Source organism: Macaca mulatta, chromosome 4 (genome assembly GCF_049350105.2).
Source record: "Macaca mulatta isolate MMU2019108-1 chromosome 4, T2T-MMU8v2.0, whole genome shotgun sequence".
Lineage (NCBI taxonomy): Eukaryota > Metazoa > Chordata > Mammalia > Primates > Cercopithecidae > Macaca > Macaca mulatta.
In genome coordinates, this window is record NC_133409.1 from 89,170,385 (window position 1) to 89,193,848 (window position 23,464).

Consider the following 23,464-nt stretch of genomic DNA (forward strand, 5'->3'; position numbering starts at 1 on the left):
AGAATCCTAGAATACCTGCCTCTTGGCTCCATTCTCAATGCTACCACAATGGTTCAGATAACTGAATAACTGTAACAATATAATTCAGCTTCATAACATTAATTTATGTCCATTCTAAGCTTATAAAAATTCAATGCATTCAGGGTAGATTCTTAGTTATTTAGTATGGCCCTCAAGCTTCTAATGCCCTGGTACCCTATTATTAGTTTCCTATTGTTCCTGTAACAAATGACCACAAATGGGTTGGCTTAAGACAATTCAATTTTAATCTCTTACAGTTTTGGAAATCAGAAGTCTAAAATCAGGTGTTGGCAGAGCTGCATTCCTTCAGGAGGGAATCTGTTTCCTTGCCTTTTCTGCTTCTAGAGGCTGCCTACATTCCTTGGCTCATTGGCCCCTTGCTTGTATCACTCTAAATTCCTACTTCTGTCTTAACATCTGTTTCTATTCCCTGACCATCATTTACAAGGATGCTTCTGATTATACTGTGCCCACCTGGATAATCCTAGATTACCTCCCTCTCTCAAAATCCTTAATTAATTCTGCAAAGACCCATTTACTGTATAAAGTAATATTCATAAGTTCCAGGATTGGACATGGATGTCTTTGAGGAGTGTGGGGGACATACACTATTCTATCCACTACACCCACTAATCATTCTAGGCTATTTTATAATCTGTCATTCTGTTGTAGTCAGAGTCCTCCAATTGCAAACCAATGGATAGACCTTCTGCATTCTCATCTCTAAACTTTTACTCTTAGCTTTTCCCATATTTGAAATGCTTTTGCCCACTAACATCAGCAGCTTAAATTCTACACAACCTTTCATTCTAAGCTTCTTTTCCACCCTATGCTAGCCCACTATGATTTTCTTCTTCCTGACTGATCTATCATCTATCTATCTATCTATCTATCTATCTATCTATCTATCTATCTATGTGTCTATCTGTCTGTTTAGAGACAGAGTCTTGCTTTGTGACCTAGGCTGGAGAGCATTGATACCATCATCGCTCCCTGCATCCTTGACCTCCTGGGCTCAAGCAATCCTCCCACCTCTGCCTCCTGAGTAGCTGGGACTATGGGCACACACCACCATGCCTTGCTAATTTTCAGACTTTTTGTAGAGGCAGGGGTCTCATTATATTGCCTAGGCTGGTCTTGAACTCCTGACTCAAGCAATCTATATACCTCTGCCTCTTGAAGTACTGGGATTATAGGCATGAGCCACCATGCCTGGCCTTCTTGACTCTTCTAATTGTTATTTTATATATCACTTGGGGAGGAAGACATTTATTATAATTTTATCTTGTATTTTGGTCACAATTATCTTAATCATGAAACAACATTTTACTCAGAATCTATCATGGAAAAAGCATTGGTTTTTAGGTGTTAAGGGAAATACAGACATATCTAAAGATGATTACTAACTTAACAGAATGTATAAGATGATAAGAAATTTAAAAATTATTAAGTCATTATGGTGTTTAGAAATAACATAGACTTTTGAATCATAATGTTCTGAGTTGAATTGTAGCTCCAATCTGTGGTAACTTATTTATCTCCACTGAAATTCAAGTCTTTTTATATTAAAATGGAGATATTTTCATTATAAGGTTCATTCAATATGCAAACAAAATATACCTTGTAAAGTATCTGGCTCATACTGGAAAGTCAAAAGTTTTCCACGTGATTTTTGACATTAAATAGTCTTCAGGTGTCCAGAGGACTGAGAGAGGACATCAGGTCATGGAAGGCCATATGGAGAAAGAGAGATTTGAGTTAGACTTTGAAATCTGGATATAATTTTCTCATTGCAGATAGCAAATAGGACCATTGTTACAGGAATTTGGTTTCTAATGAGGTACACAAATTGGCTGTTTGAAGGAAGTGTGGTAAATTCCTACAAGAAAGGCTTAAAATATAGGCTGAAGAATTTGAAGGCCAGGCTAAAGGTCCATCCTATTTTCAGAAGGGATTGCCCCATTCACAAGCCTTGGTTTAGGCCTCATCATTTCTTACCAGTGCTATTAGAAGCTCTATAAAGATAGGAACTGAGTCTGTTCATTCCCGTATCCCTAGCATCAGGGCATGCCTTGTCACATATTAAGCACTCAGGAAATGCCTGTGGAATAAACAGATAGAGAAGCATAGGAAGATAAACATGCCATCATAGTCCCCCGCACCAACTTTTTTTTCCATCTAAAACAGAGCAAAATAATCTAAAGATTCAGATATGTTGTAAACAGTTTCCAAGTTTTGGCTCTTTTTCTAAAAACTTATAGTGATGGCTACAAATGTGAGGATACTAATTATTTGCTGTGCTGGAAGGTGGAAAAGAGACAAGCAGTCGAGTGATTTTAAAAATAAAATTGAAAAAAAGTGTCTTGCCTTATGAGTTTTAGGATCATCCTTGTAAAAAATTAGCAGTCATTAATCTTATTTGTGTGATTCTAAAACTTTGCTTGGCTTGGAAGTTGATGGTGATAATTTTCTAAGTAGATGTGAGAGGATGGGTCTGATAAATAATTGAAACAAATGAACATTTAATTTGCTGATGCTTTGTGGTATTTAAACAAATTTATATTTTTGAATAATTCATACTATTTTGCACCAGGTTTCTCTCTTCCCAGGAAATTATAATGAATCTCTGATGCATAAAATGCTTATCCATTTACAGCTGATGAGAAAAATAAAATTAAAACAAAACCCATAGGGGACATACAAGAAGTATCTTCTGAACATCAGAGCCTAAACAGGCTTCTAATACATAAACTTTTGTTTGAGAACTTTGGATCTTGTAATCTTCTAATACACTGAAACTTTTCCATTTTAAAATATGCATTCTAATAAGTATAAAAGGAAGCAAATTTAATCATTAATAGGTGGATAACCATGGCAACATCATAGCTATGCTGCTATAACCAGCATCATTTTCTAACTGAGCTAAGAATAGCATAACATGTTGAGAGCTTTACTTTAAGTATGATTTCTAAGATTGGAAATCTTGAGGTTGGTAAATGAGAAGTTTAAATGCCACATTATAATTGTTCAGCCAAACTTTTACATTTTCTCACAGATAATGGGAATAAATTATTGAGGTGACAATGATATCTACATCAAATGTTAGTATATTTCCACCAAATTGGGCTACATCTTAAAGGAATATGTAAGATTTTAGTTGATAATTTTCCTAGTCAGGATTAGGGAAGTAGCCACTAGGAAAGTGAGAAGAAATTTTAAAAAGGTCTCAAAATCTTTAACTTCATTACTTCTGCAAAGTTCCTTTTGCCATATAAGGTAACATTCACAGATTCGGAGATTAAACATGGAGGTCTTTGGTGAGGGGATTATTCTATCTAGTACACACACTATTGATTCCAGGCTATCTTCTACCGTATCATTCTCTGCTGTAGTTAGACTCTTTCAATTGCGGAAAATAGAAAAAAAAAAAAAAAAAGAAATCCTTTTTTTTTTTTTTTTAAATGTTTGTGGCAAAGCTTGCATATAGGTGGGGCCATGAGACTAGTTCTTTCCTGAAGAACGTGAGGCAAAATGATGAGTGTCACCATCCAGGCTGAGATGGTGAGACCAAGTGAGGTCACACCTCTTCACTTTTCCCTAGTGAGCTGTCCCAATGGAGAGGATTTAACAAAGGACTCCAAGGTGCTGGACAATGATGGAGTCACAAGATAGAAGGATATGAGGTCCCTGAATCACTGCATAGAACAGATCCGTCCACCCACCCTCACTGCACTGTTACATGAGCAAGAAATATTGTATTAAGCTGCTGAGATGAAGGGATTCTTTCTTTTAGCAATGAGCCTGACCAGCATGGATGGAGGACTTTGAAAGTCAGGAAATCCCTTGTTCTTCTGACGGCTCAGGCTCAGGAAGTGACGCTGGCACACGCTTCAGAATAGGTTCACAGGAATTCATTGCTTTCTTTTTTGTCCAAGGAAACGTTGCTGAGGCTGTGTAGGTCCTATTCATCCCTGTCTCTGCATCTGTGCTTCGAAGGTGCCTGTCCCCAATTCACAATGGACACACCATGTGCTCTGCCTTGAGTGTCTGACATAAAGCTGAATTTGGTTGAAGTAGATTGTCAAAACCATTACATGTTTACAAATTAAGAAGCTTAGATAAGCAGCCAGTTAGAACCTATTAGCACTGTCTCTTTACTATTAAGTATGACACCAGTAAAATAGCTTCCTTTCTTTTCTTATTTATGAGTGTTTGATCCCTGGATTTACTTTTCTTTTTATATGGTGTAGAGATATGACAAACTCCTTTATGAAACATGAATTATTTTATATAACTTCCTTTAATAATATACCTAATATTCAAGAAAGAAAGCAGTTGGCAACTTTTAATTTAGAGTATACAATTTTTTGACATCTGGGAGTTCTGAATAAGCATGAGGAATATGTATTCTTGTGTATAAATTTTTTAGCTAGTCAAAACATCTTTGTTGTACTTTTTAAATGTTTCTTCAAGATATATGAAATGGGAAGAGAAAGTTATAGAATCATCTGGGTCTTGGATCATCTATCTATCTTGGGCTTACATTTAAAAAGAAAGTATGTTTTTAGTAAATTCATCTATGAAGATGTTGCTGAGAATATTTGGAAGAAAGTGGCTCACAGGAACATGACATATAGGATAATTTAAAAGTGATCTTTCTACATAAAAGCCATTTCTCATCTAGCTTTTGGATTTACGGATACCATCTGCTTGGTTCATAGTGAGAGGATCTGCAGCTCCAAATCTGAGCATCAGACACGAGCACATCCTACCTCCTGCAGAACTGGGAATGACAGATGATCTTTGCACAAGGCTGTGAGAGGCAGAGAAGAGTAGGGCAAAGGCAGACAGATGGTAGTAAGCATGTGTGGGTGCCTCTTCCCATCTCTTAGGGATTTGAATGATATAATCTTTAATTTAACCTTTGAGTGCAATAGAAAGGTCAAAGCATGTCCTTGAATAAAACATATTCCTCAAGAATAGGTTATATATCCTCTTAAGGAATGATTGTTCTTAAGGTCCTGAATAGTTTCTAACAACAACAACAACAACAACAACAACAACAACAACAACAACAACAGTGTTATAGGGAAAACTCAGCTAAAACAGTATTTAACTACCTTTTCTCTTCAGAAGGAAAGAGGCAGATAATGAAAGTTTGCACACCTGTGGGTGTGTGCAGCTTGGGTATAGTGGGCACATAAATAAATACTTTTTACTACTCAAGAGTATTGGGAATATTTCAATTATTTCTTTCGTATAACAAATCACCTCCACACTACCCCCATACCCTCAAACTTAGCATTATAAGACAACTATTTTATTATGTCCATACTTTCTGTGGTCAGAAACTCAAACAAAGTATAGCTGCGAAGGCATATCTTCTCTCCCCATTGCTGGGGCTTCATCTGGAAAGATTCAAAGCCTGGGTCTGTTTACCTGAGTCCCTATTTGTAGCCTCTCCATAACGGGCTCAAGCTAGCCGAACTCATCAGGCAGCTTAGGGCTCCTGAGTGAGTTTTCCAGCACACCAGGCAGAAGTGGCCTGGGCTTTTAGGATTTACCATCAAGTCATTGTGTCACTTCCTATGAACCCTGTGTGATGGATAATATTGAGTGTCGACTTGATTGGATTGAAGGATGCAAAGTATTGTTCTTGGGTGTGTCTGTGAGGGTGTTGCCAAAGGAGATTTGAATCATTTGAGTCAGTGGACTGGGAGAGGCAGATCCACCCTCAATCTGCCAGCATGGCTAAGCTAGAATAAAGCAGGCAGAAGAAGGTGAAAGAGCAGACTTACTGAGTCCTCCAGGCTTCAACTTTCTCCCGTGCTGGATGCTTCCTGCCCTCGAACATCAGACTCCAAGTTCTTCAGCTTTTGGACTCTTGGACTCACACCAGTGGTTTGCCAGGGGCTCTCAGACGTTTGGCCACAGACTGAAGACTGCAATCATTGGTTTCCCTACTTTTGAGGTTTTGGGACTTTGGGACTCAGACTGGCTTCCTTGTTCCTCAGCTTGCAGACGGCCTGTTGTGAGACTTCACCTTGTTGTTGTTGTTGTTGTTGTTTTTAGAGAAGGTCTCATTCTGTCACCCAGGCTGTAGTGCACTTGTAATGGCTCAATCTCGGCTCACTGCTTCTACCTCCCAGGCTCCCAGGCTCAAGCAATTCTCCTGCCTCTGCTTCCTGAGTAGCTGGGACTACAGGAATATGCCACCATGCCTGGCTAAAAGGGACTTCACCTTGTGATCGTGCAAGTCAATACTTTTTAATAAACTCCCTTATATATATATATATATAGCTATCCTATTAGAGCTGTCCCTCTAGAGAAAACTATTACACTCTATTTGTCAAAGAAGCCACATCTTGGCCGGAATCAAGGGGAGTAGACATAGATCCCTACCCAGCCCAGCAAAGAATTTGTGGCCATGTTTTAAAATAGTCACAAGAGGATTAGATGCAGATGACATCTAGCATCCAAAAACATAGTCATATAAATTTTTTACCATTTTAAAGATCAAGTACTTGAATATTAACTTTTCTCTTTTATCTCTCCCTCAACACCCACACTCCTACATTTTGGATTCCTGAGAATGTCCAATTTTTTTTCTTCTGTGATTTTCTTTCCACTTCTGAGCTTTAGGAAATACCTACAAAGTAGCATTAAACATTGTTTTCTTTGTGTTTAACTTGTGACAAGTATGTTTACTAAGATAAGAAGTTTTACCTAGGGAGTTGGACATAGCATTGACACAGTGTTATAAATCTCATGGAAGAAAGGGAGAGGACATTGGTCTCTCTGGAGAAATGGAGAAATGTCAGAGAGAAATACTGACTGAAAGATGGCACCCAGCTGCCTCAGTCTTCCAGGCACTGACCGGATGTGCTTTTGATTTATCCCTATCTTTGTCTTTCTTTGATCGTCTAGCTCCTGGTTTCTGTCTAATATCCTAGAAATATTCTCCAAGTCTGATCATTGGTCATATCATTCAGAAACTTCAGATCTCCTCGCTTTCTCTGACTTTGTGCTTGCAGCCTTCCTTGTGTATGTGACACGTTGTCCAGCTCTTATGAATCCTGGTGTCTCTCTGCTCTCCTGTCATAGGCGATGATTTCTCCCTGCCTGACAATGATGGAGGCTCACCCTCCCCATGGTCCAGCATGACAGAAAGGAATGCAATGCTAAAATATTTCTGCATTAACTCTGGCCAGATGAAAGGAAAAAGATGGAGCAGGAGGGATTTTGATTGTCAGTTTTATTTAGTGCTTTTAAAGTTTTAGTTCTATGATGTGATAGGGCCACGCAGTCCCTTGGGATAAGCAGTACTTAAAGAAAAATACCCAACCTTACTTTTTTTGATTTGCATGTGAAATGTTGTTGTTGTTGTTTTGTTTGTCTGTTTGTTGCTACCAAACTGATTTAAATTGATTTTACCTGTTGCTATAAATGTATAATTTAATTTTATGGAAAGTGAATGAAATGTGAACGGACAAAGAGTTGTGACTTCTTGGAAAAATAAAAGAAATGCATTAGTTGCTTCATTAAATGCTTCATTGAGATAAATCTGTAAAATCAAGCAAGGGAGAGAGAAGTTTGAAAGATTATAACATTATTGTAAAATTGTAGGAGGATTCTGTATTAAGTTTGCTACCTCATCTGATATTTATCTTATCCTCAATAAATGGTAGTTATTGTTTATTGTTTTGAAGAATAAGTAACCAGGTAGACAAAAAGTTAGTGCATATCAGGTTCCTTTTCATTTATCAGCAGATTGACACTTGAAACAGAGTTTGGATGAGAGGATGGAGGTTATGTTTAACTTCTGAGGCATGGGAAAATGTGTCTCTAACAAATGTTTTAAAATTATCTTCTCAGGAGGCTGTGTTGATTTTCCCAAACTTTGATGGAGTCAGTCTTTCAGATAACAATTAAATATCTGCTTGAATAATATTCTCCAAGGAGAGCATCATAGGCCCAATTTATTGTATTACAATTTTTGTATACTCTAAAATTGAACAAAGGAGTTTGACATTACTCAACTGAATTACAATAGGTTAAATTATTAATTTACAGGGCATCCAAGTGATTAAATGGAATGTCATGATGAGAATTGCACAGAACAATGGAATTTTCACCAACCGCCCTATTTAAAATTGCAACCCTTTCCCCACCCTTCATTCATGGTTCTCCCTACCCTCTTTCCTGATCTACTTTTTGCCATAACAATTATTACCTTCTTATACCCCATGTAATGTCCTTATTTATTTTATTGCCTATCTTCTGCTACAGTCAAGATTATATATTTACACACACGAATTCATCAATCAATAAATTTGTGAATGAATTAAAAATGTGAGTTAGTTATATCAGTAATAGAACTTTCCCAGTAGATAAAGCTTGCCATGAAGTTACCCTAGGATTAAATAAAATACACACACACATTCTCTGTCTCTAAATCATGAGGTGATATATAGTAAGAAGGATCAGTGGTAAATACTTATGTTTATTAGGATAGCTTTGAAGATGATGTTGAATTCAAGGAACAAATCCATCTCAAAATGACTTAAACAATATTTATTACTTCATATAACAAGAAGTTTCAGAAACAGTGTAGCTCCAAATTGTTCAGTTTAGGAGTCCAGTGAGCATATCACGGACTCAGCTTCTCTGAATCCTTATGTTCTTTCATCCTCAAAATATCAGATCTGCTCTCAGGATTCAAAGAAGCTGCAACAATCCAGGCATCACAGCCAAATGAAATCACATTCAGAAAAGGAAGAGACTTTTTCTGTGTGTTTCCTTTTAAAAGTTAGGAAATAATTCCTGGAAGTTAGTAGTTATCCTCATGTCTCATTGGCCAGAATTGTACTGCATGCCTACGACACTAACCAATCGTTGGTGAGGAGAATGAGATCACTAGGGTTAACTAATTAGGAGTTACTCTCTGGAGTGAGGCTTATCCTGAAGCACATGGCCATGAGAAAAGGGCTAAAAACTGGAACAAAATGGATTTCTTTGGAGTAGAAAAGAGGGGTAGGAACAAATGTTTGGTAGTGTCTGCTAGTCTGCTACAATATTAAACGCATTTATATGTGAAGATAAGGCAAAATAATAATGGGATTGGTTTTCAAATAAAAATAGTGCTTTAACTCAAATCTAGAAGTCAGGAGAGGGAGGCACTATGAGAGTAATATTTTCTTATCTTTCATAGGGGAGAGTCAATTGACATTGTTGACACTTGAAGTATATAGTTTAAAATGACATAATGGAACCAAATCTTATAATGATTTTTGGATTTTTCCATAACCTTAACCAACTAATTCTTTGTCAGAAGACACTTGTTTGTCTGACTTCGTAAGTTCTATTAATTTTATTTCAATTTATTTTTCTAGTGTTTAACTTAAAGTAAAATCACATTTTTATTTAAATATTATTTATATTACAAAATTATTTTATAAATATATCCATATATCTATCTCTTTTTTATTCTCCATATTTTTATACACAAATTAATAGCTAGAATGAAGTTCATCCAATGTTAATGAGATGTATTTTTAAGTATTTACATTATATATATTTGCCACCTCTTTTGTACTCTTCCGAATAGCTTAAATATTTTGGAATGAGGATGTTTCATTTTTATGCAGATGATAACATTGTTTTAAAAAAGTAAAATAAAAGACAAGTAGACATATAAAATTGTAAAGGTATCTCCATATTGTTAAGTTCAATAAGCAAATTGTTAAACAAAGTGTAGTATAATCTCATTTTATCAAAAAGGGGGAGAGGGGCTATATTATTAGAGAACTAAAAAATTTCTAGACATTTGTGTATCACATAGATGACAGTGTTTATTTTTGGGTACAACACTGTGGGGACTTTGACTTTACACATATTTCTGTATTGTTTGAATTATTTTTCAATGATTGTACAATTCTTTTGAATTAGAAATTATAATAAGTATAAATGTAGGAATAATGATTAATCTAATCCCTGAGTCCTGTTCATTAGTGTACTGTCCCAAAGCTGTAAGCCCCTGATTTCCAGCTGCCTCTGTAAAAGCCACCATCAACCTCAGTCATTCTCTGCTGCTTGAAACAGTTCCTGTTGAATCACTCTAAGGTTGCAGAAGTCAGTCACAGGTGCCTCCTCACCTGAGGTAAATACTGGTTCACTTAATCGTTGCTGGGGCCAATTGGATAAGAAGCATGATGTGACTCTGGCCTGTGCACTTAGACTCTCTGCTCTGCCCTCCTTGTGCTCTATCAGAAGGTGTCTGGGCAAGAGGGTGCTATGCCTGCACTCCAAATAGTGACCCTGAATCATTACAGTAAAATTAATAATAAAATTATTCCCTCCCTTCTAGTGTCCTGAAGGTATCATAAAGTCCAAAAATGTGCAGGCAGGTGGAGTTTCCTACAACTGAGCCTATCAGACCTTAAGACACAGGGGTTTTTAGGTGTTGGTTTCCTGAAGTATGTGCTGCACTTTACGTCTAGTCTTTTCCCTGGTATTATTGACTACGGCTCCGCAGTTGATTTGGAATATTCAGTTTTCAATGGAAAATTGTTTCCTAAATGCTTAAACATATTAGATATGAGAGTTATAGAGTATCAGCTTTAGGAGCACCTGGCACACATTTTTAACTTTCCACTGAAATATCAATGACTAAACACAGAAAGACAAAGTAAACCACACACCACCATCAGGACACTTTCAGACAAGTTGTTGCCATATCTTGGTGGCATTTCACAAACTATAAAGATGAGAGAACTGCATTGAGAATTACTGGCCTTGAGGAAGCAGAGTGCAAAGAAACATCGCAGTGAGAGTAGGGATTCATTCTACCTGTATTAGTTTCCTAGGACTGTCAAACAAAATACCACAAACTGGATGGCTTAAAACAACATAAGTTTATTCTTTCATAATTCTGGAGGATAAAAGTCTGAAATCATGGTGTTGGTAAGGCCACGCTCCCTCCGAAGTTTCTAGGGAAGAATCCTACTGTGCCTCTTCCTAGCTTTTGGTAGTTTCTGGCAGTACTTGGCACTTGGCTTGTAGATGCATCACTCCATCTTTGCCTCCGTCTTTACATGGCTTTCTTCCCTGTATGTATCCAGTCACTGGAGTTAGAGCTTACACTAATCCAGTGTGAGTTCATCTTAACTTCTGCAAAGAACTTCTTTCTGAGTATGGTAACATTCACAGATATCAGGGACTAGGACTTAAACTTACCTGTTTGGGGATACAATTCAACCCACGACACTAACTGAAACCAAAACAAATACATTGAGTGAATGCATATTAGATGCTGTGTTAAGTAATTTACACTAAATAAGGCAGTGGTAACAAACCACCCCTGAATTCTCAGTGGCCTACAATAATACAGGTTTATTTATGTCTAATGTTGCATGTCAACTATGGGTCTGCAAGGCCCTGAAGGCTTTGCTCTGCATGTCTTCTTCATTCTTGGATTCAGGATGAAAAAGCAGTTGTAATTTCTGACACTGTTATGGGGTTGAATTATGATCCCCTCCAAATTCATATAATGAAGTTCTAATCCCTAGTACCTCAGAATGTGACCTTATTTGGAAAGAGAGTCATTGCAGATACAATTAGGTAAGATAGGCCCTAATGCAATATGAACGGTGTCTTTATAAAACAGGGAAATTTGGACACAGAGACAGACACACACAGAGGCATGTTGATCTAAAGTGTCAAATTCTGTAAAATATTTGAAGAGATTTATTTTGAGCCAAATATGAGTGACCAGTGGCCTGTGACACAGCCCCAGGATACCCTGAGAACATGTGCCCAAGGTGGCAGGGCTACAGCTTGGTTTTATACACTTTAGGGAGACATAAGACGTCATCAATACATGTAAGATGTACATTGGTTCTTTCTGTCAAGGCAAGACAAAGCGGGAGCTTCCAGGTCATAGGTGGACGCAAAGATTTCCTGATTGGCAATTGGTTGAAACAGTTATTATCTAAAGACCTGGAATCAAAAGAAAGAAATGTCTGGGTTAAGATAAGGGGTTGTGGAGACCAAGGTTTTTTCAAGCAGATGAAGCCTCCAGGTAGCAGGCTTCAGAGCTCTTATCAGACCTAAATAGGTGCCAGACTCTTTGTTAATTCTCTCCTGGGTCAGGGAAGAAACCTGGAAAGGAACAGGGATTCCCTATGGAATGTAGATTTTTCCCCACAAGAGATACTTTTGCAGGGCCATTGGAAATATGTCAAAGAAATATATTTTGAGGTAAAATACTTCTGTTTCTTTTAGGGTGTACCAGTGATCTGTCATGTGATGTGACCCTAGAGTCAGGCTGGAATTTGGGGTCTTATTGCTACAAAAGTCTGTTTCATCAGTCTTCAGGTCTGTGTTGCTGTTAATGCTGGTCAGCTGTGCCTAAATTCCAACGGAAGGAAGGTATAATGAGGCACATCTTACCTCTGTTTCCCATCATGACCTGAACTAGCTTTTTAGGTTAACTTGGAATGCCCTTGGCGAGAGGAAGGGTCTATTCAGTTGGTTGGGGGTTTAGAATTTTATTTTTGGTTTACAGGAGAGATGATGTGCAGAGACTCAGGGAGAAGACAGCCATCCACAAGCCAAGGAGAGAGGCCTGGACAGATCTTTCCCTCACAGTCCTCAGAAATAACCAATCCTTTGAACACCTTGATTTTGGACTTCTAGGCTCTGGAACTGTGAGGCAATAAATTTATGTTATTTGAGCTCCAGTTTTGTGGGTACCTTATCTGGCAGGTCTAAGAAATGAACACAGACATGCCAGTCTCATGGCAGAGGGAAAAGAGTATATGCATGGAAACATTCAGTGGTTTTTCAAGCTTCTGCTGAGAACTAGCTTACATAATTTCCTCTCACACTTCCCTGGCCAAACCTGACAATGGGGTGACTCTGATTGGAATCTAGAGGAACCACAAATGCATATATCTGCTAAGTGCTGAGGATCGGGAAGGATGGGGCCTGGAGAGAAAAGCAAAAGCAAATTTATTCCAGTTTTCAGGGGCTTCAGTAGATGAAGCCCTGCTAGAGGAGAGACCTGTAACAAACACAATCTCCAACATGAAGCGAGCTGGGTTTTCTATAAAGCTGTATCCGTCCTGAGTCAGCTCAACTCCTTATTAGAACCAGGCGTTCGGCCCCTCACCTTATTTGCCAGACAGAAGAAAGGCAAGTCCTGTCTGAAAAAAGGGGATAATTTTGACATTAGTCTCTACTATCCTTTTATAGACAATGTCTGAAAGAGAGAGAGAGAGAGGGAGAGAGAGAGATGAAATGAAGTAGGAAAATGTGACCATAACCAAGAACAAATGTAATTAGTCAGGTGTTAGGTTTGGAGCTAGATAGTTTTGGCCCTACAGTTTTTTAGGCAGATCATTTTAGTCATCTGTGTTAACTCAGTGTCCCTGCAGGCAACTGAGTTTTTGACTTACTACTCCCTCATTAGAACATGAAGCTTATATTCAATATATAGGAAGAATGGGAAAATAATATAAATTTAAAATTTTAAAGCATAATTATATTTTTAATTATGTGCTTTGAAATGATCAGGACCAAAAGGAAATTGAAGAAAACTCTTTAGCATCTTCAGTAGCTATCCCATGTATTTATTTGTTCAACAAATATATGCTAGGCATTGTGCTAAGTGTTAGAAATTTGGGAATGAACAAGACAGACCCAGGTGATGCCCCAGTGGAGTTTAGAGTGCAACAGGCAGAACCATTAGCTAAGTAAGGAAAATGAAGGCAAAAGGCTAGGGTAACCACAACAACAACAAAATAGAGTGCTAAGACCAAAAATGGTGTTTATGGCCCCCAGAATGTAGTGAGGGTGGGATTCATCTGAATGGCATTGCTCTGTCACGTGAGTGGGCCTGTGGGTCATTGGCCACAGGGGATATGATCCCTAGATCCCTCTTCCTATGAAACTGCTTTCACTTAGGAAGACTCACTCCCAGGAGAGATGGCTGCCTCCAATCCCTCATTGTTTCAGCTGGAGAATCACCTCAGATTTGTGAATAGAAATCCCCGAGAGTCTGGTGAGGACCAGTACCTCTGCCCCTGCTCCCCAGAGCACCACTGCTCCTCAGCTCTTGGATGTCGGAAGCCTTGACTAGCTTTAATTCTCCATTGTTTTTGGCCGAAGTGAGAGACGTTTCTACTAACGTATCCTTATTCTCTTTTCTGCCCTGGTGTCTAACAGTTTCTTCTGCTTATTATGCCCATATATTTACTTCTCTAAACTTAACAGCACTGATAATAATGGCGCCAGATGACCCAGGTAGAGCATTTACCACGTACAGGCACTGCTCCTAGGATTGTCCATATATTAATTCATTTCATCCTCACAACACCTGGGTGTAGTGCTCCTTTATTATTAATTTATTATCATATAACACTATTGTTTATTTTGTATTCTCATCATTATTGATGTATTCTGACCTTCAAGACCTTATGTTTCCTTTGATATCCACATAATCCATTTCCTCAGAGCTTAACCTTTCTCCTGAGGATTATTTTTCTTCCTCCAGTTTAATTAATCTGTCTTTCTTGATTTATTTTCATGTTTCTACTGCTTCTGTTCTGAGATGAAGGCTGAACCAATTTCTTTTTAAAAGCCACTCTCAAGTCTTCCTTGACTTCTGAGCAAACTTAATTCCTAGAGGCAGAATATTTCAAGCCCAGGCCTTTTAAATTACCTTTCTTGGTTCTGCAATATTTCAATTGAGCCTAAGAAGGTAGCATTTGTCTCTATACTAAAGGCCCTATTTATTTTTATTTATTTCTTGGTGAAATAAACCACTCTTCTATGAATCCAGCTACAACTCGTGTCTTACACCATTTTTAAGCCATTTCAGAACTTATGCAATTAAAAAATCCAGAGTCAACTTGAGACTATATGAGAGATAGACTTTTAAGCATTTGTGGACAAGAGCTTAGCTAAACTTGTATTCAAGCTTAGCTCCTCTCCTATTTCCTACTTTTCATGAATGAAGTTCCGAATGACATGAAACATCACAGTATTTGGAGAAATCTATGCCACTCTCTACTTTGGCCTCACATTAACAAGTCCAAGCTAAAAATCCACACTATTTTTCTGTACTTTCTGTAGAACACAGTCGTAATTTAAGATTTGATCTAATTGGCAAAACAATACAAAAAAACAAAAAAAACCCCAAGTGGAAGCATCAAATAATTTATACAACTCCAAAATATCTAAAAAGCATGACATGAGAACACTTTCCTGTGTAATCAAGTCTTCTGCTTACTATGGCCCCAAGGCTGCCCGCACCTGCTCGGATTCTCTCGATCCCTCAAACTGCATTTTTTTGCTAAGGTGCCTGTGTGGTTTCAATGTGAAGCAATGGCAGTATGTCCCAGCAGATGCCCAGCAGCCTGAGAAATCGAGATATGCTGAGACCAAGGCACCCTGTGCTTTTGCTGAGGCCTGCTTGACTATTCCTAAACCCAGTGAAGAGGTGCAAAACACCTACTTGCCTGTGAACAAAGTTTCCATAAACTTCAGTGACATGTCAAGGAAAAACAAATCCATGCAGCTTTAAACTTTCCACTTTCTGCTCCAGTGTCCAATCTTTTATTGTTACTTTGTCCCTCAAATTCAGCTTTGTATATATATATTTTTCAAGTTTCAAACAGATTTTGGAGTTTTAGGAGGCCCAATGAATGACACCTTGCTTTCTCTACCTAAGATTGAACCAATTGGAGAGACAAAACAGTGAAAGACAGAGAGCAAAATATTACTTCTATTACTGAGGAAGGGTTTTGGGTGACCTCTGTGAGTAGCAACAGTGGGCTTTCTAACTTTGAACATTAGAACTAGGCAGACCTGCGCACTGGGTCCCAGGCAGTCCTGGAAAGCCCTATGCCTCCCAAATTAAGCTGTTCCTTTAAAACTTACAGCAAAGAAGAACAGATGAGATGAGCACTTATAGTATCTACAACAGCTGGACAGGGACACTGTGGAAAGAGTTAAGCTACACATGCTCAGTTCCTTATCCCAAACTCACCCATCAGTCATTCTTCATCCCTAGGGCTAGAAGGATCACGAGGGCAAGAGCGCCAGAAGTGGTTGACAGTGGAGCTCCATCCGCACAGAGGGAACTAGCAAGAGTGAGAAAGTGCATCCCCCTGCTTACAATTCAATAGGGAAAACACTAACAATGGTGCTAATGAGGCAAAGAACAATATAAAATAGAGATTTTTCTATAGAAAATTAGGCAAAAGACAGACAATTAACAGAAGAAATCCAAAGTATAAATAGCTGAAAATTGTTCAACTTCACTTGTAATCAAATAATTGAAAATCAAAATAATTATGATACTATTTTTCCACTGAAGTAGTGAAAAATGTTATAAAATTTCTAGAAATTATTTCAATCAAGATATTTAATGTGTTTTAATGCATTAAATTCAGTTCTGGAAATACGGTAAAAGTAAATGATGATAATGTGGACAAATATTTAAGGGCAAACATGTTTCTAATAGCGTAATTTATACTAACAAAAATGTGATAATAACCTCAATATTTAACTGTGGAATACTGGCAAATTAATCGTAACGATGGACTATTATGTGGCTATCAACATTAATCTTTAATAAAATTTAACAACTTTGAGCAATGCCCGTGATTAAATATTAAATTAACAAATCAAGATATACAGATCTCTGTGTGTATGTGTATTTAGTAATGTAAACTTATGAACATCTGTCTGTATGCCCAGCAAAACATAGTAAGAAATATATAAAACCTAAATCCTACTTTAATTTTAATTTTTCTCTTTATACTTTTATATTACTATATAATTGTTAATTACATATAAATTAATTTTCTACAACAAGCATATGTTACCCTTTTACAATTAGGAAAACATGAGCACTTAAAACGTCATGAATTTTAACACAGTTTAGCCCACAGTCATCAATTACACTCCATAGAGAAGAAACCATCATTAATTGCACTCCATAGAGCAGGAACCACAGGAAGTAGGAGGCTTTTAGGGAGCAGCAATAAGAACCACAGAGCAGAACTGAAGTGAAATAGAGGGTGATTCAGTACCTAACCATGGCTTTTAGCCGTCAGCATTGTTATAGTCATAGTGAATATTCATCTAATTCTTACTGCATCCCACACAAAATTTTTAGAACCTTGCATGAAATAACTCATTAAATCCTCACAACTCTATGAGAGTGGTACTATTTTATTAGTTTTAGTTGACAGTTGATAAAACTCTGAGGCAGAGTGAGAGTTTTAACTTGTCTGAGTTCTGATAGCCGGTAAGTGCAGAGAGCAGGCTCTTATTTAGGGCAATCATATCCTAGAGTCTGTGCTTTTAATTCCACTGCCTCCGTGCTGGCATTTGTTCCCCCATGTTATGGTCCAGGAAGGTATTTTTGGTACAGTGGGTACTCTTGTAGGTTCTTTCCATACAACAATCTTTATGACCTTATTCATTGTGAGGTCCCCAGAAGTTTGATAAGAGTCAACTCCAGGATATTTGAATCTAAATTCCACATTCTTCCTACCTGACCATGCAGAATACCAGAATAACAATTCTCTTTTTGTTATTATGAGAGTGAATTTTCTCATTAGTAGGATAGTTACACTAAGAGGCCGACTTTGCTTTGTGTCCTGTGTCTTGATACACACACTCCTCCTTATGAAAGAGTTAAAATTTTGATTAATCATGAACCATTTGTGTTTTATTTTCAAAGAGGGTTAAGAAATAATAATGTAATGTAATTAGAAGACCAAATTGTATTATTTTAAATATTATTATTTAGTTGGATTGTGAATACTGCTTAGAGAGAATTGGACACAAGAAAATCAACTTCCAAAGTTGAAGGAACATATATTCCCACATACCTCGTTACTTAAAAAATTAGTCATCAAATTTTGTAAGTAGTTTGTATAGATTAAAATAACATGGTGAAAAATATTAACTCAGTATCCTGAGCTTTCATATGCCCCTTATGAAAGGTAGCCAGATATGCCATTCAAACACAGTCTGAAAATAAAGGAACCTCCTTTCTTTGTGTCATAGTAGAAGCCAGCTTTAGGAAGCCCTGAACACACTGTCAATACATAATGAGTTGAGAATAAATTGAAAAGCGAAATAAATGACAGCTCATTACTCTCACTGATGAAAACAAATTAATTATAGCAACTGGTTGGCAGAAATAATGCTGTACAAGGCAGGCAAATACGATCTATTTAAGTAGCTCATTGATTGCAAAAGAAATTTAGATCATATGAAATTTCATTAAGGAGCACTAGGTGCTTAGAGTCTTTGTTACCACTGACAGCTTCATACTATGTTCTCATAGTACTTTATATTTTTCCAAATATTTTGCCTTAGTAAAAATTATAGGTTTATAGTGCTTTAAATGCAATCTGTGGACCAACTCTTGTGCTACAAGTCCCCCCACTTCTTGCAACACTCAGCCGTCTTAATGATGTCAATTCTTAGCCGTTCAAAGAAAGAAAATAATTTTCGTGATGGACTAGGTGATTTTCTCTTTTCTCAATTAGATAGGCAACCTGTTATTAAACAAATATGTTCACGAGAAAACTTTAATTTTGAAGATACTATCTTAGACAACTTGCAAATGGAAATTAGGGAGGATGCACCAGTGAAATGGATGGATGATTAAATATCAGACTTGATTAAACTCATTCCACCAGACCCCAACGTGGGGAGGTGATGATATTGAGGAACAGCTGACCCCCACCCAATGCTTCCCTGTACCCCACACCCCATCAGAACATGGTTACAACTCTAGGGAAATTGACTTATGTTAGGTTTCTGCTTCTTAAAGGAACAGAGATTAAAAATAATAAAGTTTCAGAAAAAATAAAATTTATGTTTTTTTGTTATTTAAGTTTGCAGACCAGTGAGGGAGAGAATAGACAGTTAACAGATTTTACACACACACACACACACACACACACACACACGGTATAATGCTACTGAATTTCAGGAGATATCTCTAAATTATGTGAGCGAGAAAGGCCTATCTGAAAAGGTGATATTTAAGAGGAAACAGCCATGTGTTGCTAAATCATGGAGATATATTCTGAGAAATGTGTCCTTAGGTGATTTCTTCATTTTGTGAACATTATGGAGTTTACTTAGACAATCCTAAACCTAGATGGTACAGTCTACTACGTGCCCAGGCTATATGGTATAGCTTATTGCTTCTAGGCTACAAACCTGTATGGTATGTTCCTGTACCGAATACTGTAGGCAACTGTAACACAGTGAGAAGTATTTCAGAATCTAAACATATCTAATATAGAAATGGTACAGTAGAGATACTGTATTATAATCTTATGCAACTACCATACTATCATCATACATGTGGTCTGTTGCTGACTGAACCATCATTATGGTGCATGACTGGATGTCATAAAATTTTTGGAAGAAAGAACACTCTTGGCAGAAGCTACAGTACATGGAAAGCTTTGAGGCAAGACAGACGTTGTGCTTAAAGAATCTGCAAGATGCTTGTGTGTGTGTGTCTGTGTGTGTGCACGTGTGTGTTTGTATCATAGTGAGAGAGGATGTGAGTAGAATAGGATGAGGGGAAACACATTTCCTTCCCAGAATACTCCACCCACCGGTAGCACTGCAGAAGTAAATTTAACTTAACCAGACCCCTGATCCAACTTCAGTCATGTTCTTTCTCTCGGAAATTTGGAATTGGGACACAGATTCTGGGGCAGTCAGGGGTGGTGGGGAGCTGTGCTGCACTGTCACATTGTGTGGGCCAGTGTCAGCTTCAGGGGGAGTTAGAGCCACATGGAAGTCAATGTCATGGAAAGTCAGAAAGAGCAGTTTTCAAGAAAAGGCTTTTTTTTTTTTTTTTTTTTTTTTTTCAGAGAGAACAAAGGAGCACATGCTCAAAAAGAAGTAGAAGTGGGAGCACCTGTGGACCCAGAGACTGACCATCAAAGAAAGTAGTTGCCTGACAATTTTCCAGTTTCTGCATTCCTGCTCTTCGTACTCCATTTGAGTCTACGGTGGACTCCTCCCTCCCCATTTTGGTCTGCTTAGCACTCATTTATTTCTTCTGCTACTTATGAACTCTGGTGAGACTGTTAATTGTAGTGTCTCTCTGGCCTTTTGGTCCAGACATGGGCGTGTGACCCAGTGAGGGTTGCTCCTAGATTTGGTATGTGGGCACTGGGAGAAAAAGCTCTCTCTTCTTTTTGAAGCATGAGCTATACGGGATGTAGGTTTCCAAAGGAGCTCCTTTCTGCCATGTGTTGAGAGGTTGCCAATAGTAAAAGGATGAGGCCAAAACACAACAGAAGCCTAGACAAGTAAAGCTGAGTGGTTTGAGAAAGAGACAGAGAACCCATACAACAGTCAGAGATTCAACACACATTAGCCAAAACCTCACCCTTCTACCTGAACTATTTTGAGAGAACCTCTGTTCTTTGCAAATAAATTGTCCTTAATGGAGTACTCTGCAATCATTGAATTCAGTTTTTGTTTTATTTTGCAGATAGGAAAGTTAAGGCCCAGGGTGGCTAAGTGACTTCCTCATGACATTTCAGCATTGACTTGTGGCCTCCCAAACACAAACCTAGGACCTGTGAATACCAAAATCTGGGGATACTCAAGTCCCTTATATAAAATGGTATAATATTTGCATATAACCCATGCATATAATCTCTAGATTACTTATAATACCTAATACCATGTAAGTGGTATATAAATAGTAGTTATACTTTATTGATTTTTATTTGTATTTTTAGCTGTTGTATTGTTGTTTTTATTGTTTTTTTATTCTGAAATATTTCCCATCTGCCATTGGTTGAATACAGGATGCAGAACTGGAGGATATGAAGGGCTGACTGTAGTTAGTAAATTCATAGATAAGGATCAATCTTATCAAAATCAAATAAATGCATGTTAAAAATGTAATGTCTTAGCTACTAAATTCATTTTCCCTAAAATTAACAATATCTAATACTAGAAGCAGCATCTTCAAAATTGGTTGTTCATCTGGGAGACTGTGGTTAAATTTCTTTTTTAGGCTTGAAGGCGTCATAATGCCCACAATATATTTATTTTCTCTCTTCTTTGGGAAAAGAAAAATTGTGACTTTCCTATTATTCTGAAGTAATTCCCACAAAGACTTCAATACACCTTCCTCGGAAAGACACATTTTGCATCATTGCAACAATAAGTATTCATACATTGTAAGGCTTGCAAACTTCCACTGAGAACGCATTGCTCAAAATATTTGCCAGTTTGAGGTTTAATGACACCTCAAGTGACATTATGTGTTTGCTGTCACTCACATTTCCTAGACGAATTTTTAAGGGATGGAAAGAAATCCTCTAGGTTGTAATAGAACCCCAGTTTTGAGGGGTTATTATTTTGGACCTACAAAAAAATTTATAATCAGATAGCTTAAATCAGTGTGGTAATATTTGCATGCTGTACTGTAATATTGTTTTGCATAAAGAATAAAGGGACAATGAAATAACACTTTGATAGTTTGTTTTAACACTTGAAATTTTAAAGTATTTGTTTCATTGTGTATTTTTCAAAATGCAGACATTAGGCCTGGCTTAAACAGTGATCCTGTTTTGGCAGGCACTCAATAATATTGTACGTGGCACCATTCTTTGGAAAATTTTTTTGTGTATCAATAACTTAAAAATATTATGGTCTGGGTGTGGTGGCTCACGCCTGTAATCCCAACACTTTGGGAGGCCAAGGCGGGCGGATCACCTGAGGTCAGGAGTTTGAGACCAGGCTGGCCAACATGCTGAAACCCCACCTCTACTAAAAATACAAAAAATTAACTGGGCGAGGTGGTGTGTGCCTATAGTCCCAGCTACTTGGGAGGCTAAGGAATGAGAATCGCTTGAACCCGGGAGGTGGAGGGTGCAGTGAGCCGTATATATATTTTTATATATATACACATACGCACACACACATATATATACACACACACACATACATACACACACACATATATACACACACATATACACACACATATATACATATATATATATATATATATTATGGCCAGCAGTCTATCAAAAAATTAGTATAAATTTTAGAAAATCTTAAATGAATGAACCTGTCCATTGCAGTAGTTTTTATAGTGATGAGCGGTATGTACTGAGATTCATGCACTATGCTGAGGACCCACAAGTGCTACTGCTTACTATAAATAAAGTAGGCACCATGATGGCACTATACACACACACACACACACACACACACACACACACACACACACAGAGAGAGAGAGAGAGAGAGAGAGAGACAGAGAGAGAGACAAAGAGAGAATTTATTTTAAGAAATCAGCTGACATGATTGTAAGGCTAGCAAGTCCAAAATCTGTAGGCTAGACTAGCAGGCTGGAGACCCAGAAAAGAGTTGCAGTTCTTGTGTAATTCTGACAGTCTGATGGCAGAATTTCCTGTGTGCATGTTTGTGTCCTAATACCCTCTTCTAATGAGGACACGGTCATACTGGATTAGGGCTCACTAATTTTGGTGGGCCTTATGGACAGATATGGAGTAAAAGTGATTTGCCATATCAGTAGCTACATACCAGGTACTAGGGGATGAGTCAATTTGTTCAAGTAATGGAACCACATCTGGTACAAAACTGCAATTGAAGTCAACACTTTGTTAAGCTTTCAATAAACCACTGTCATCCTCCAAGATCCTGCATGGGCCAAATACACAAATTGAATTGGGGATGCAGAGGGAATCACCACCCCTGCATCCTTAAAGTCCTTGATGGTAGCACTAATTTCTGAAATCCCTCCAAGAATGCAGTATTGTTTTTGGCTAAGTATTTTTCTGGGTAGAGGCAGTTCTATTGGCTTTCACTTGGCCCTTTCCACTATAATAGTTCTCAGTCTACAGGTCAGGGAACAAATGTGAAGATGCTGTCAGCTGCTGAGTATACCTATTCCAATTATGCATTCCAGAACTGAGGAAATAACCACAGGGTGAATTCAGGGACCCAATAGGCCCACTGCAAGATTAACCTGAGTGAAAACTCCATTGATCACCTACCTGACCTCCCTAAGTCCCTACTGCGAGTGGTGAGCCAGAATGATATTTTGGGTCTCCTGGAATTAATGTCAGTTCAGAGCCAGTATCAAGTAATTTTCCAAAGCTCTGAATATTTCGTTTTCCTCAATTTACAGTTACCCTGGTTAAAGGCCAGTGGTTCCTTTGGGGAAGTCCGAGAGAAAGATTAATAGTATAAATTTTTGGTAGTGACCTGTGTCCTTCTTTAAGGGGACCCAGACTCCCCTTTATTTCTAAGGGGCCTTGGGTTTGTAAACTGGCTCAACTCTGGGAATTGATTGAGGAGCTGTGAATCTGTTTTTGTAATTCAGGTTAGACTTTTGTTC

General features: G+C 37.8%; 1 long non-coding RNA gene across 1 annotated transcript in view; it reads left to right on the forward strand.

Annotated features, from left to right (window-relative positions):
* The window catches only part of LOC114677538 (uncharacterized), a 38,649-nt gene extending 17,658 nt beyond the window's left edge, over nucleotides 1-20,991 (forward strand). Inside the window, exon 3 of the long non-coding RNA XR_013417014.1 lies at nucleotides 19,944-20,991. This is a non-coding gene — a long non-coding RNA (uncharacterized LOC114677538). The remainder of the gene's footprint in view (nucleotides 1-19,943) is intronic.
* Nucleotides 20,992-23,464: the final 2,473 nt, after the last annotated feature.